This window comes from Rousettus aegyptiacus, unplaced genomic scaffold, assembly GCF_014176215.1.
Source record: "Rousettus aegyptiacus isolate mRouAeg1 unplaced genomic scaffold, mRouAeg1.p scaffold_m13_p_11, whole genome shotgun sequence".
Classification (NCBI taxonomy): Eukaryota; Metazoa; Chordata; class Mammalia; order Chiroptera; family Pteropodidae; genus Rousettus; species Rousettus aegyptiacus.
This window is the reverse complement of record NW_023416286.1, coordinates 85,719,578-85,736,039: the sequence shown is the minus strand read 5'-3', so window position 1 is coordinate 85,736,039 and position 16,462 is coordinate 85,719,578.

Here is a 16,462-nt window from a genome sequence, read left to right as displayed (position 1 = left end):
CAAATTGCTCCATGTGATTATTAACAGTTTTTGAATACATGATACATAATAGAAAATGCATATGTTCCTTCTTATTGTTCTCTACATCCAACGAAAACTCGGTCACTTCTGACCAATATATAGGTTAAGTACTGTTGCTACTTTCTAACTGAAATACTCAGATGGAATTTGTGCCTTCCAGAAAATCTTCATTTGCACAATTGCCACAGTTTAAAAACAGAGTCATGTGCCAATACCCTCCCATTTGGCTGAGTATGGCATCTGCAGATAAAAAATATTTGCAGGTTGTGGGGTGAAAGTCTAAAATGCTAAATGCATTTTTACTTGGAGTCTTTTTTTCCTCCAACAATGACATATAAATACACTTTTGTATTTCCAAATATAGACACTTATCACATAGTTTCTATTCAGGGTAATGCCACTTTTCCAACCAGAACATTTAGAATTTGAATTTGGTAGCTTGAATTTGAAAAGTGTAGCTGCTTAAGACAGGTACAACGAAAGTAGACACATTTACGCCTCTGAGTGCACCAGAAGGCGCAAAGTTTTTTCTACCAAATACAGCAGACTTTATTATGTCTAGAGTGAAATCTACAAACGTAATGAAATTGAATTGACTATCTTAAGGTAGATATGTATCTTGAGGGCACTTCACCAATTTTCACACTGAGAAAACAAAGAGAAATCATATAAGGTGAAGATAGATACACATATGTAACCTAAATTAGAAACTACTGAGAAGAATACGAAATAATAAGGTTAAAGAATTGATAGAATAATAAACTAGGAATTCTTTCTCTATTCTGTACCCAGAGCAAAAGATTTGATATGCATAATTCTTGCTCAAACAGAGTAAGTAGAGTTTTGTTATAACACAAAAAGGTTATATAGTCATCAATCTTATTCTTAATATAGATGTGGAAAATGCATTTTAATCAATATTGAAATAATTAGTATCAGGCCTAAAAGTACAAATTAACATTGAGCTTCATTTTCTTTACTATGTTATATTTTTTCTTAAATGATAGTTTTTAAGCTTCTATTATTTTTTCTGTTCTGATGTTACTTAAACATACATAGAAATTCTCTATTCTTTTTAAATACAAGGAACTTTTAACAAAGTAGAAAATAAGTGATTTAGTTGAAATCTATATTTGTGTAGGGGATGTTAACACCTCATTTTAAAATTACATGTACAGGTAAACAGGAAAAAACATTTGTTCAGTAACTAACAAATGGTCATTTAGCCCAGCTTTGGACATACACTAGTTATTACTTGAAGGGTTTATCTACCATGTCTGCTAATAAGTCATTTTCAGTCTAGATACTTTCTAGGTATTCCTATATTATTTTTAATGTCTGTATTCATTTATCACTTATGTGTTCCTATAAAAATTTTAAATCTCCTATGGTTTCCACTGACTTTATATTAAGACCCAGCAGATGGAAGCACAGCAGTGGCATGTATAACGGGACAAGAGGACAATGTCATGCTAGAATTCTTTTTTTCGAAGGGGGAAAAAAATGGTCTATTGATATAATGTTCTCAAAAGCCTGAAGAAAATGTGTGATGATTCTTCTACTGACGTTTGAAATGTTGGAATTATGTTAATTGGGATAAAGTTTTTAAGAAAGGCCATCACTTCACCTGTTATTGTGCACGTGATCTGTAAAGACAATATTCTCCAACAATCACTAAATCATCATCTACTTACTATATTACATTGTCTATGCACGAGTGGCTGAAAAGCAATTCAGAAAGGCAGAATTAGTGAATAATCAAGGATAAATATGTTAGCGTAGTGTGAGAATTATCCATGAAGATCGATTATGTGCCAAAAGATAAGAAATGATATAATTACAAAAATAAATAGGAAAAAAACCATTTCCAATGGTAGGAAAGTGAACATTAGTGATAGAATAGAATTGTGGTGCCAATATTAGGCATATTCTCTCTTCTTTCCAGAAAATTAAAAATCAAGTGACTGATGTAATCAAATATCATCAGAAGACATTGAAAAACTTATACCAAATACTTTCTTAATTAAACCCAAGTACATAAACCTCACCCTGTGCAAATGTGTAAGCTAGAATTCTTTCCTCAACTTTCTGTAATTCTGCACTAATCCGATATATTTTTATCTTCTGCTGGTATTTCTAATCAATACTAAAATGTCTGAAAAACCAGTTTGTATCATATGATTAGTCATATAATAGGTTATCTCACTACTTAGATTAAATGTTATCAAAAAATTCACCTGAAGCAGATATTGTCAATCTCAAGGTAATGAATCTCTAATAATTGACTGGCTGGTATCATGGCAAACAAATAAGAGAGCTATCTTGAGAAATTGACTTTTTGAGGAAATTCAAGTTGTAACATTTTATTTTCCTTAAACATTCTTTGAATTCTCCGATACTCTGTTAAGTAGTAAGCATAGAGACATAAATGAAAAAGAATTTTCTTAGGCAAAGATCTTTTCCATTGATTTGAAATACCAACACACACACACACACACACACACACACACACACACACACTTCAAAAATAGATTGATAAATCATCCTCATTTCAAGATCTATGGTTTACTCATGAACTACTATTGGCATTACTTTTAATGTATAACCTTAGTTATAACCTTCTTTAGTAAGAAGCAAAAACATTGCCTATGTGTAATTGGAGATTTTGATTAGTGTCTTGATTTTCTATGTAATCATTCAATTTCTTTTACTTCATCTGTTAGATTTTTAAAATTTATTGATGAATATATGGCCTCCCATTCCATGCCAAGATTCCAGTTTCTATGACAATTGAATTAGGACCTTTTTTCTTGTACACTGCTAGAAAAGAAGAATATGGTTGTTTGGTTATTTTCAGAGTACAAGCTATAAAACATCAACATTGATTTATGCTTTCCTTTTTGGAATCATATAGTCTTAACTCTCCCATTGAGTTTTTATTGAGCCTTCTTGAGCCGCTTATCAAATATTCAGGAAAAGTGATGATCATAAGTCATTGTTTTAGTTAAAGGTAAAGCCTTAGGATAAGGATAGGTTTGTGCATTTTAATAGTAATCTGTAAAAACAGATTTAAGGAAATAAGTATTATTACATAAACAGCTTATTTTTTCTTTAAAATGTCTATTTATATATGAAAATGTGTACATTTTAACATATTGGAGAACTGAAAATAAGTGTGTGTATATATTCACACATGTTATAATTTATGTATATAATTATATATAATTTCCCAAACTAGAGATAACTACTAATATTATGTTGATGAATGACTGTAAATACACGCAAACACACACACACACACACTCATGTTTATTCACCAATACACATGGAGGTGTACACATATATTATATTTTGACATATATTATTTTGGTCATAGAAATGCTATAATTCATCTGGTTATGTAATGAACTCTACACAGAGAGGGAAACAACTTAATATGTTATTAAAATAACCAATGCTTTTCTTCTGGATGATTTTCAGCTGCATATGTTTCATTGACTTGAATTCTTATTTTGAAAAGACTAGTCACCAGGAAGGGACTGAAACTCTATTTCCTAAGGGAAGGTTTTCATTATTATTGACCTGCTCATGGAAAAGGAACAGCCAGAAAAAAAAAGAGAAAGACACAAGATGTTACACGGTGCACTTTTACTTTGCCTATGAGAACTTTTCCTCAGTGATCAATGTTTGTAGCTTGTAGAATTATGACTTGCATGTTGCTTTTTCAACATGGGTCAGACAATCAATGTCACACTGCTGTTTTCTCCACCACCCTTCAGTTGTCTAGTGCTGCCATGACCATGCACTCGAATTTTCAAATTGAATTTGGATTTGTTCCAGAGACCCCTTAAATAAATTGATTTTTGACTGTAAGTGGCTTGTATCGTGGACGTTTGGAACTGATGCTGTGGCAAGCACAGACAGAGTAAAAACCACATGTCATCTTTGCCAGACACTAACTTTCAGAGTGGAAATATCTTTACTATTTGATGAGTTTTATGATTTCTTTTTTATCATATAATTTTCGACTAACTGATTTTAATAAATTAAGAGTTATTAATTTTGAATTGTGGTCATAAAAAAGGTAATCTTCAATTTTCTCCCAATTTCACAATTTACATTCTTAGATCTACCCTGCTTCTTTTTCTACATAATTTGGCAATTTATTTACTACCCATAGACATATAGGAGCTGAAGAAACTTTTAAATTGTAATAAGATAACAATGAAAAAAAAATCATTCATCCAGATTGATAGATTCTTTCTGTTTAAGTAGACACTTTAGTAAACGTACAATTTTTTCTTTGAGAATTTCTTATAACAAAGTCACAAATAAATTTAGATTTTGGTCCTTAACTGAAAACGTAAATAACATTTCAGGATTGTGTGGTATCTTGGGCCACCAAAAAGTAATTATCTTTGAGCAATTTCCAAACAGGTTGAAAGCAGTGGACATTATTTTGAATTTTACACCAGAAATAATTTCTTTTCTTTTCAAAATGCATTTTGTCACCAAAAATTTGGAAAATCAAAATACTCTAACCAATATATGCTAAAAATATATATTTAAGCAGAGTGTATTTAAAGCATGCTCACATATATTTCTGTTAAGAATGTAAATTTACACACACAAACTTTTGTTGAAGCATACTGGCTATGTGAAAATAACTGTTCATAGTGTTAAATACTATTTTTGTTTCTATGAATTACCCTAGTAAAATAATCTAAAATTTAGTAAAGTCTGGTATGATATTGTTATTTATAAATGTGAAATCGATGAAAAGTAAAAAATGAAAGTAACCCAAATGTCCAAAAGAGAGGGACTAAGTTAAGGAAAACTTGATACAAACTTAAACCATGAGATAGGCCAGTAGAATGATGATTTTGATGTGCATAATACATTAAGTTAAAATGTGATGAAAATGATAAAAAGATGTGCATAATACATTAAGTTAAAAATCAAGACATACGTATATGTGTGTGTGTATATATATGTATAGGAATATACATCTATAGATATGTGTGTGTGTGTCTATTATGCTCATACTCTATAAAAAAACATTAGGATAAATTTTTTTAAAATGCAATGGAAAAATACTTGAAGGATATTAATTATTTGGTTAGACTGGGTTACAATGATACGTTTATTCATTAACACAGTCTCTATTTTCTAATTTGATAAATTTACTTTATGTATAAAAGATATATAATATAAACTTTATATATATAGATACATAATAAAAGTCAACCTAGCTTTAAGCTGAAATAAAATATACTAAATATAGCGAGGCTTCAATGTGTTCTTTCTTTTATCTTTTCAACTCATGTTATTTTATTTGTTTTTCTATTTGTTGGTTGGCACTAACCATTGCAATTAAACAAAGCAATAATTCCCCATGTCTAAACCACTAGACAATAGTTAATTCTACATAAATATGTGTGATATAAGTAAGAGTGAAGGTATGGTCAAGAGAAGAAAATGGAAAAGCTATTAAATACTGTAAGTCTCTCAGACGACCGAACTCAAATGTGCCTACATAATTATCCAATTTATTTGGAAGTGACTGGGCTATTGTGGGCAATGGACAACAATCTGTTCTAATTCTGTTCTTCTCACTTCATCATTCTCCTTTTATTTTAGATGCTACAACTTACACTTTAAGGCCATAATGTTAAACATCTTAGTCTTTGATCTTTCTTTTTTTCCTAATTGGTACGGAATAAAGTTTCTTCAACTTTTATTTATAAACTCCTTCATGTTTAATTGCTTGCTTACCCTATTGTTAAAAGGAACAAGTCAATCGACCAACATTTTAAGGGTTTCCCCCATTAAAAAAAGTAAAAATGAAAATATCAATTAAAAACAGTATTTTAATAGTTTTAAAAAATGTACAATAGTTTATATCATAAACAGAATAATTCTTTAAATTTTAATAAATGAAATAGAAAAGATAAACTCTTAGTTACCTAGACACTGATTATCACTTATAAAAATAATTTTAAAAATTGTTTGATGTTGACTTTCTTAGGTTGCCTAGCATTCTTTTCAGTCTCCTTTCTTTTCATCATTAGGTAAGTGTCTATATTTGTCAATAAAATAATGGCATTTAAAACCTCACTAATGAGAGGAATTAGAAAAAGTGATTAAGAATCTGAATAAGGGAAATCACAGGGAAACCAGCCTCACTTTTTGATACACAAGTATCAACTCTTTTTCATTAACAACTCCAGGAGGGCATAATATTCACTCCATGTTACACTGGAAGAAATAGAGAGGTTTAATGCTTTGTTTAGAGACACATATTCTGGAAGCATTAAAGTTGGAATATGCAATATAGGCACTATGCCAACTAAATCCATACTCATAGCTTATATGAAGTCCTGCTTCTTTCAGAAAGTTACACAGGCGTCTGAGGTTTAAGCAATGGGCAAATCATTAGAGAATTCAGTTCAAAGTAAAGGATATTTTTTTTCTTGTGAATGGAATCCAGAATTATCAAGAATGAACAGGTTTGGGTGACCATCACTTGTACCCTGAAATCATCCTCTGTATTTCTCTAAAATGACACATCACTCCAATAAATAATTACATCTTTATTTTACCGTGATTTCTTTCCTTCCTCCATCATATTCAACACTTCTCCTTGATGTCAAGGACTCTTATTTGCTGTAAGATTCTTAAGACCTGGTTTGTCCTAAAAGGTATTATGTTTGCCAAAAAGAAGATCAGTCAAAAAAAAGTGCTAAAAAAAGATGTTGAGGGCCTAAACTGTAGTTATAGCAGAGGGGATGAGGATTATGGAATATAAATGCTAAAATATTCAGAACATCATGATTGTCTAGGTATGGGTTGAAAAAGAAGGAGGACTCTAAAGTGACTGATGAATTTATGGTGTGGGTGGGGACTGTGTGGTGAAATCATACACAAAGAGAGGGATTTTAGAAGTTAAGTTGGAGGCACTGAGTTTGATTTGCCCGTTTTTAAGTAGAGATGAGTCATACAGGCGTCAGCTGGATACTGATTTGGTGTTATCATTTATTAATGTCTTAAAATATTATATATATACATATATATGTATATGTATGTATATGTGTATATATATGTATATATAATATATATATTTCAGGGAGAAACTGACACATGTTTGTGATGAATGCTACTTTTGGATATTGCCAAAAGTGAACAATTCAAATTATTTGTGTGGAGTATTTTCATGAACATGCAAAGTCGATAGTTCAATTTTCATTCTCATACTGTCTAATAAATGTGTTGCTTGATTTTAAAACTTAGCTGATAACAACTTGGCCTGACTCAATTGGTCTTTTTCCCTTTCACTGCAGACTGCAAATTTGAAAGTGACTCAGGCTATAGTCAAGTCAGCCAGTTCATTACCATGACCACCCCCTTTCTATGAACTAGTTTCTCTTTTTCGGTACTATTATTTTAAAAATTTTCTAAGGTTGTATTTTCAGATTAAGAGGGGTCTCCCTTGTGTGTGTGTGTGTGTGTGTGTGTATGTGTGTGTAAAGTAGCTCACTGAGAATGCCCCTTTCCTGGGTGGTTGTGTGAATGAGTGGCCCTTGCTGACAGAATCCAGCCGAGAGCAATCCCTCCTGATCCTGCCTTCCTGTTATTCATCCTCATGCTTGCCTTTCCATCCCAGGAGGAAGAGTGAACCGGAACTTTCAGGGAAGACTTCCTGTTCACAGCAATCATGTCAGCACCTTAGAGTGATCTTTCCAGACTGCAGTCTTCAACTTTCTGACCACAGCTTTTACAACTTCCATTTCTTACCCCTGACAACTCAAATCACTCATTGGTGCCTCATTTCAATTTAGTAGATCTTATCACTTTATAGCATACTACTATCTATTGCTCAATCTCTATCATCCATCCATGTATGTAAGTATGTATGTATGTATGTATGTATGTATGTATGTATGTATCCATCCAACCATCCATCCATCCATCCATCCATCCATCCATCCATCCATCATCTTATTTCTATTCCCTTTACTGGAAAGTGATGGTGCTGTTTTGTTTTATTTTGTTTGTTTTCTCTATCCCCAACATCAAGGACACTTCCAAGAACATATGTTGATATATTTTTGCTGTACTTAAAGATGCTGAGAATTTCTGCTCCTATTGAGGGAAACACAAGAGTAGAACACACCCTGCTTCTGTGGCCAGATGAAAGCATGGGCCCACTCAGAGCCCCCTGGTCTGCGCACATCACTGCTGGAAGTTCTGGTCACCCTGTGTTGCAGGAATCAACTCACCTTTATCATACACTTATTTAGCTTGAGGTTACTCTTTGTCTCTTAATTACTGGGTTGAGATGGCCTAAAGAATCAAAATGAAGTTTGCAGAGGACAGCTAAACTGCTCAGACGAGTTAAGAAAAAATATCATCGTTTATTTAGATAATCAAACATGCATGTTTCCCTCTTCCTCCCTGTTTGTGCACTGTAGGTGAGACCTGCTTTCTCCTGTGATTTCCAGTTTTCTATAAGGAAAAAAGGAGACCCTTTACATCGTGGGAATTGTATGACATCTTTGGTATTTCTTTGTATGAAAATATTTCTAATGTTTGTAAACATGGTCTCCAACTTTTCCAGGCTTTGTTCATTTTGGAATGTCTGTGGATTTATCTGTTTTGTTGTTATTTTTATTATTATTATTATTATTATTTTTATCGTAGATGAGTGTAACTGCTTCTTTCTGGGAAGCAAAGAAGGAATGCACTCTTCAGTTTTAAGACTTTTTCTCTCACATTGGTATTTGGCAGTAGTACTAACAGCTTGATCTTTTAGAAGAATTCAGGAAAGCCCTGTCCTTAACAGGGGGGTAGCTGGCATTTGCCAGAGTGAGAGCAGCTACAGCACCTTCAGATCTCACCCTTAGCGGTGATACGTAACTAGCTCCTGCGAATTGGCAGATTGAGGAGGAGTCCGCAGGCAAAGTGGCGGCCCTTCCTTTATCTGTGCCCCAGAGGTAAGAACAGTTCCAGTTTTTTTTTTTTTTTTCCCCCAGAATTGCTGGAAAATATTTCATGATGCAGCCATGAGAAATCATAATAGAAAGAAAGAAGAAAAAAGACAGATTGCTAATGACAAAAAGACTCTCTGAAGTTGTAACAGAGATGAGCCTATACTGTATTTGGGGAATTATCTAGGGGCTGTTGAAATGACTCCCTCAAAATGCAAAATAAAAGTCCCTTTAATTTTTTGAGGTCATCACTTACTACCAACATTCAAGTATAATTTTTTTTTAAAACATCAAATCAATGATTTACTACCTGATCCTAACGTTTGAAATGCCATAAGAATACACAAATAGAGTTTCTTTTGTTAAAGAAAAAGAAACATTTTTTTAACTCCTCTCAGTGTTTGGTTCAACTGTCATAGCATTGTACAGGGGAAGGAAATAAAAGAGTTTTAAAAAGTAGTTAAAAAAAAAAACCAAAAAACAGCAGTCAACTTTTCACTTGTCTCTTAAAATGATGTCCAAATAAATGAATTTTTGCTACAGCGCTTACTCACACTTGGAGGGCAACTAAAATTAAAACACACTGTGTACTCTTACAGACTTCAAAACACACTGTGGCAGTCCCCGTTGTCTGCCCAACACACTGTTACCGGCGCAGAAGTGGCCAGCAGGATCCCAGCTCTTTACACTACACCGAGGACAGACCCTTTGCCTCCAGGCGGGCCATTTCCTGAGGGCTGTGCATCAGGCTGCCGTTCTCCTGCCACCATGGACATCAATTTCCAGTGCTCAGAAAGGACTTATATTATTCATTTTCCCCCTCAAGTTTACCCCTAGGAATGAAGGAGAATAACTTGTCTTCGTGTGTTTACAATACATAGAATGGAAGTGACTGCCATGGTTGGTTTAGAGGCCTAACCAAAATCTCTTTGCAAAAGCAAGTTTAGTTTCCCCTTTAAGGAAACAGAATGCAGAGTCCGGACTGACACCTTTTCAGGAACAGCACTGGGTTCTATTTAACTCAGATGCTGGGGCCCCCTCTGCCTCTCCCACTTCAGCGACTTCCTCTCTGCCCTTCGCTCTCTCGGCTTCGGTCACACACCTTCCCTATCGGTTCTGTGAATGTGGCAAGTCCATTTTTGCCTCAAGACCATTGCATTGGTTTTGCCCTTGCTTTTCATGCTCCTTTCGGATCTTCGCAGGTTGCTCCCTCCTTTCAAGTGAGAGCTCAGAATTGAGGTTTCCTATGCCCATCAGCCGAACTGGCCTCTCGTTGCAGACACAGCCTTACATCATTCTGTTGTGTTTTCTTAGTGGTTCTGGTCATGATCCTGTGTTTATTGGTATTTGTATTCTTAATTGTTTCTCTTTATTCTCTTCATCTCTTCTATTCACAAATCAGTATATACCCAGTGACTGAAATAGTTTAGGTATATTAGTACATAATTTTGAATAATTCATTGATTTAAATATAGTACAGTGAATAAAAAGCAAAAGTTGGATCTTATTACCAATAATTACTAAATGATAAAGCATAATCATTAGAATCAAATTACTTTAGATATAAAATAACGAGTGGCTGAAAAGCATCAAGACAAATTAGAATTTTACAAAAGTAATCTAAATATCACTTCAATAATATAGCTTATCGGATTTCAGTGATTATTGTCTTTATTTGCTAATTGAATCCTTTTTAGGCCTTCATTCTAATATATAGAACTAATACACAGGCACCAGAATCTCTTCATACACTACATGGTAAATAAGACATCATCATGTTCCCCCTTAATTTCTTTACTTCAGTTGAGGAAATTAATGAGAATATAGGTTGATACTTTGTCCTTTTAATTTTTTTCTTTTTACCTTTCAGAGAATATCTGTACAATATTAGTTATGTGTTATACTATTTTGGGATCTATAATTAAAGGTTTGTCTTAATAGGAATAGAAATTTCAGAGTATATTTTTTAAATATCATGAATGGTATATTCTATTATATTTTATTCTATAAAAATCTTTAACAGAAATTAAAAATCATGAGTCTAGAGACAAAGATTCCTAAATTCACAAAATGAATCAGTTTTGGCTAATGGGTACGTACAATCCAAGAATTGATTTGCCAAGACAGCACTCCTAGGTAATAATGACATTGGAAAAAGCACAAGTGAGAGCAGAAATGATGGTGGCTTCTAATTCAGCTTTGGCTGATGAGTTGAATGAACTGGCAGCATTTATAGAATAGGGACCAAGAGGAGTAACGATAGCCAATTTTCTATGCAGACTAATATAGCATTTGCTTTAGCAGAAGAAATTGGATGAAAGGTCTTCTCTTCGTTTTCACATGACTTTTGTTCAGTGCTTTATAAGGGCAGTTTAAAAGGCCATAGTATTTTTCTATTTGCCGAAAAGTTTTGATAATTAGGAAGTGCCCTAGCAACGCTGCAATGGTTTTGCCTGCACTGAAGTCTGGTTTGATGCGCACTGGCAGGTTTTTGATCCCTTGCACCGGTAATTGGATGATTTCCAGTGGTTCCTGGAAGAGAACCCGACAGGTCAGGCTATGCGCCTAGGTCAATCGGTTCTAACTCTGATGCTGCAGGTACCTGCAGTGCAGGGCTAGGGAACTGAAAATGAGAGTAAGGTAGCGAGGACTGAGTAGTTGATCCCATTTAACCTCCTGGCTAATCTACCATGGATCAGTTCTGGACAAAAGTAAAGGCAAGAATTTTTTTGAATTCCCTCTTCACAGTCTAGAAAGTAGACATACATTTGGGCACATATTTTTTATAACATGTTTTTTTATAGTTTCTTTTATGGGAAACAACATTGCCACATTGCATTATTCTTTAAAAAAAAAAGACTTACTACTCTGACAAATTTCTAACTAATGATATAATTACTTCATTAGGTAGCATAGTTAGAAATTACTTGAAGTATAAAGAGCGCCTGGTAAAGAAATGCTTAATTTACAAAATAATTTCGATTCGAATGATTATTAAGTTAAAATCAGAAGTTGCTGAAAACCTCAAGTAACGGTTTTTACCAGTGCCACATGATAAAGTAATTGCTCAATTAGCAATTGGTTACAAACAGCAGTGCCCTTTATTTTTACTTAAAATCAGTAAGCTGATTTCCACTCTTCAAAAGTAAATATTAATTCAATGGGAAGGTAAATGATGCCATACCTTGTTACTAGAACCTACAGTCATACGGAAGCTCTGTCTGCTCAGATAAAGAAATTTTTTTAAAATCCTTTATTCCAGAACCATGAGAGGAAGAAATTCTGATTTAAGCTTGATTTTTCTGACTACCCTTAATAAAGTGAACTAAATAAACTTTTATTATTTAGAAGATAAACTGCAGTACTATCTGTATCTTTTAATTTTTTAATTATTAAACTTTGTGGATATAGGTGATTATAGAATAACTGAAAACACCCCTTAGGTTTTTAAGCAATCATGCTTACCCTTTTGTACTGAGGCAGTTGTAATTCAGCTCCTCTTTCTCTTGGCATTAGTTTACACAATGAGTAGGAAAGTCGGACACAGTCTATACCGTGGTCCTATAATATTATTTTTCTTCTTGCAACTCATCTCTCATGTGTTTTAATTCATACATGTACAGCTGCTTCATATGGTCTATGCCTGTTTGTGTTGTTTGAAAGGTAGTAAATACTGTGAAATATTTGCAGGTAGGTAGATATGTGCTTCATTGGTTCAACTCATGGTTCTGCCCCTTGCCAGCTGTGAAACATAGAGCAATTAGACCTATTCGGATTGTTTCCTCATCTCAGAAATGGTGGTCATGATGGCTTCCTACAGGGAGTGTCAAGATTAAATGAAACAACGTACAACATGCTGTCACATGTAGAACATTCGCTATGTGTCAGATCTGATCATAGCTTTCCAACTACTAACAGGATCAAGTAAATATCGGATGATCATAAAACCGGAATGTCATAGAAAAAACTTTTTGCATTCGGGAAAAAGTTTGCGATTGTGTTGTATAACATCTCTTCTATCTCTACATTTCTGTTTTCTTCGTTAAACCAAATTAATGTAGAGAGAATACTTGCATGTTGAGGCCAAGTCAAGTAAATTATTTTTTCTTAAGAGCAGAAAATTTAAGATAAGGCAAATGCATAAACTAAGTACATTCACTTACTTTTTTAAAAAAAGGTCTTTAGACTGGGGGCAAGTTAAACCCAGAGAGAACTGGGTGGTTCTCCAAGTTCTTGTGAAATTAATCGTTACTCCTCAGCCATGTGGAGCCATAAGGACTCTTAATTAGCATATATTTTTCTAACACTGCTACACTGTGTTTCAGTCCAAATTTATTATGGGTTGAATTGTGTTCCCCTCCAGAAATATGTCAAATTTCTAACCCTGGAAACTCAGAATGTGACCTTATTTGGAAAAAGATCATTGTAAATATAATTAGTTAAGATGATATTACACTGGAGTAGAGTATGCCCCTAATCCATTATAATAAATTTCCTTATAAGAAGAGGAAAGAGAGAGACACAGGGAGAAGAAAATCATTTGACAATAAAGGTAGAGATTGAAGGGATATATGTGCAAGCCAGGGAAGTCCAAGGATTAACTATTCCCACCAGAGGTCAGGCAGAGGCAAGGAAGGTTCTACTAGAGTCTCACAGGGAGCGTGGCCCTGCTGATGACTTGATTTGGGGTGTCTACGCTCTAAAACTCTGGAATAATATATTTCTACTGTTTTAAGCCCATCAGTTTGTGGTACGTTGTTATTGTAGCTCTAGGAAACCAACACATTGTGTTAGGGGGGAAAAAAAACATAAATCAAACCAGTTATATGAAGAAACTTACTAAAATCAGTCAGAATGACATCAAGAGAAGGAAAAAGCTAAGTTCAAGAAGCTAGAGGAATGAGAGGGAAAATTCAACAAGCAATGCTATTTTACAGTTATGTTATTACTTTATAATCAGAGTATGTTTCAAATGTGTGCCCAAGTTATCATTTCTTGTATATGAGCTTCTTAAGGTCAAAGACTGTATATTGCTTATTATAAATCCTTGGACCCTTGAACAATGCTTGTCATATAGCAGTTATTTAGTAGAGAAAAAAGGAAGAACTGAAGGAGGGAAGGAAAAAAGGAGAAAAAAGAGGAGAGAAACATGGAGGAACAGAGGAGAGAGAAAGGAAGGAAACTAAGGAAAGGAAAGATGCATAATTTAGATAGAATTCATAAAAAAAATGAGATTAGGTTTTAATTATCGGAAGGATATTGATGTATTTATTATTCCCTAAAAAGCCAGTTCAATAAAACATCGCTCTACCTCCTCCAAGCCTATCCTAAGCTTTGAATTATTATTATGAAGGATATACAGCATTGGCATTTATATTTAATTTATAAAATTTTACACTAAAATTAAAGGCGTTTTTATAGGAACTAATTTCACACGTGAAAACAAATAGTGTTATGGATTATATATATGTCAAAATTTTTATGTATTTAGATTGCTACGGGGATACTTAAGTCAATTCGTATTACCTTGTTACTACCCATTAGTTTGCTGACTGCTCAAAACCTTAAGAATTAAGGTTATTGATATCTGTTAGTAAAATACATGTACATTATAAGTTTCTTCAGCCTTGAAACTAGAGAATTTTTTTAAACAGGAAACTGTGATGTTTATTCCTGGCATTTTGTTTGAAAAACAAAAACAAAAACAATCCTGTATCTACCAGATTTTACAGACTGCCATGAACGGAAAGTAAGAAAGCATAAATTCCACGATTTATAATGTCTTCCATATGTTTATGTTTAATTAACTACTCATAAAATAAGAAAGGATATCAAGTATTTTTATAAATATTTAACTTGATTTTCATCATGAAATTATCTAATTTTTAAATTTATTTCTACTTGTCTTTAATTACTTTTAATTTACTGAGTTAAGGTAAATGTCACACTTATTTGAGAGGCTGTTGGGTGCCATTGGGTAGATTAAGCATAGTAGTCAGACACACGCAGTGTGGAAGGAGGCCTATACATTTCTCAAGGAGCTCATCTCAACAAATGAATTATGAAGGTAAGTTTCAGGGTAAATTTGTTCTTCAGGACAACAGCAAAGGCTGAGACTGTCTCTGACAGCGAGCATGAGAGCCCAGTGCAGAAAGTTAATGGGACAAGTGAAGATGATAACAACATACCTAACACAGCCGGTAAAATGAGTTTGGTAAGCAGTTTGTGGATTACCTTGAATTTTGTTAAACTAGCATATAAACAGTCTCGAGATTATTCCCTCGTATTTCCAAATACATCGTATGCTGTTCACAAAACTGGTGGCACTATTTGATGAGTACTGTATTGTGTTTCTCTAATTCCCTTAATTAGAATTAATCTATCATTCTCTAGCCTCCCTCTCTCCAGATGATTTCTAGTATTTTAAAATAACAGCAACCAAAGATTGTGCTAGAACTTTTATGGACATTATAAAAATTCCTAATCTAAACCTTATAAGGAAGTCAGAGTGCTTTCTGTTTAAAAATGAGGAAACTCATGTTTTGAAGTTCCTCGAAGATTTTTAATTGCCAGTTCATATGCTCAACTTCACTGGCAATTCAAGTAATCTAAATTCAGTTCGAGAAAGTTCATAATGAGAATCTACTTTTTGCAAGGATTGGGTTGGGCATGAGGAAAGAAAAAATGAATCTAGAACTGCACATATTTTTATCTGTAGATTACAGTAGAATTATTAGTTGCTTAAAATAGACTCAAGATGCCAAATTACTGCAGCAAGGTACATCTTAATGATAATTATAACTCTAAATATCAACATTTTATGAAATGTTACTTTTTTAAGCAAGCAAGTGCTTATGTATCACATACCGTAGGCTATGTTCTGGTCTAAGTGCTTAGAATACTTGCTCTTTTAATCTTCATAAATAAATCTACAAAGAAGGAACTATGATCCTTTTACCGAGAGGGAAAAACACAGACAGCAAGAGATTAATAAGCTTGCTCAAAGCCATACAGTTAGGATCCAGCATCGGAGATCTGCAACCAGGCAGCCTGACCCTATGGACTTCCTTTAACCACGACACTGCATTGCTCTCGTCAAATCGAGGTGTCTCTGTCAGAAAAGCTTATCCTCTTGAGATAATCTGCACAATTACCCCAAATCAACTGTACTGAGGACCCTAGTTATCTAATATACTACACCTCTTTCATTCACTCTTCGCTATCTCAGACCTTCATCATCCTTATTTTATATCCATTTCTCCAGGAATAATGTCATAGATGCTTTGCTCTTCATGTGTTTTTGCAAATTAAGTCTCCTTGGAAACATAAAAGAGCAAGGCAGTAACTATAAAGGGCATATTAAAATAGGTAACTAAACACCGTGATTTTTAAAAGCAATCTCTACAGATAAACACATTCACTCCTTAAGTATATAAATTACTTATCATTTTAAA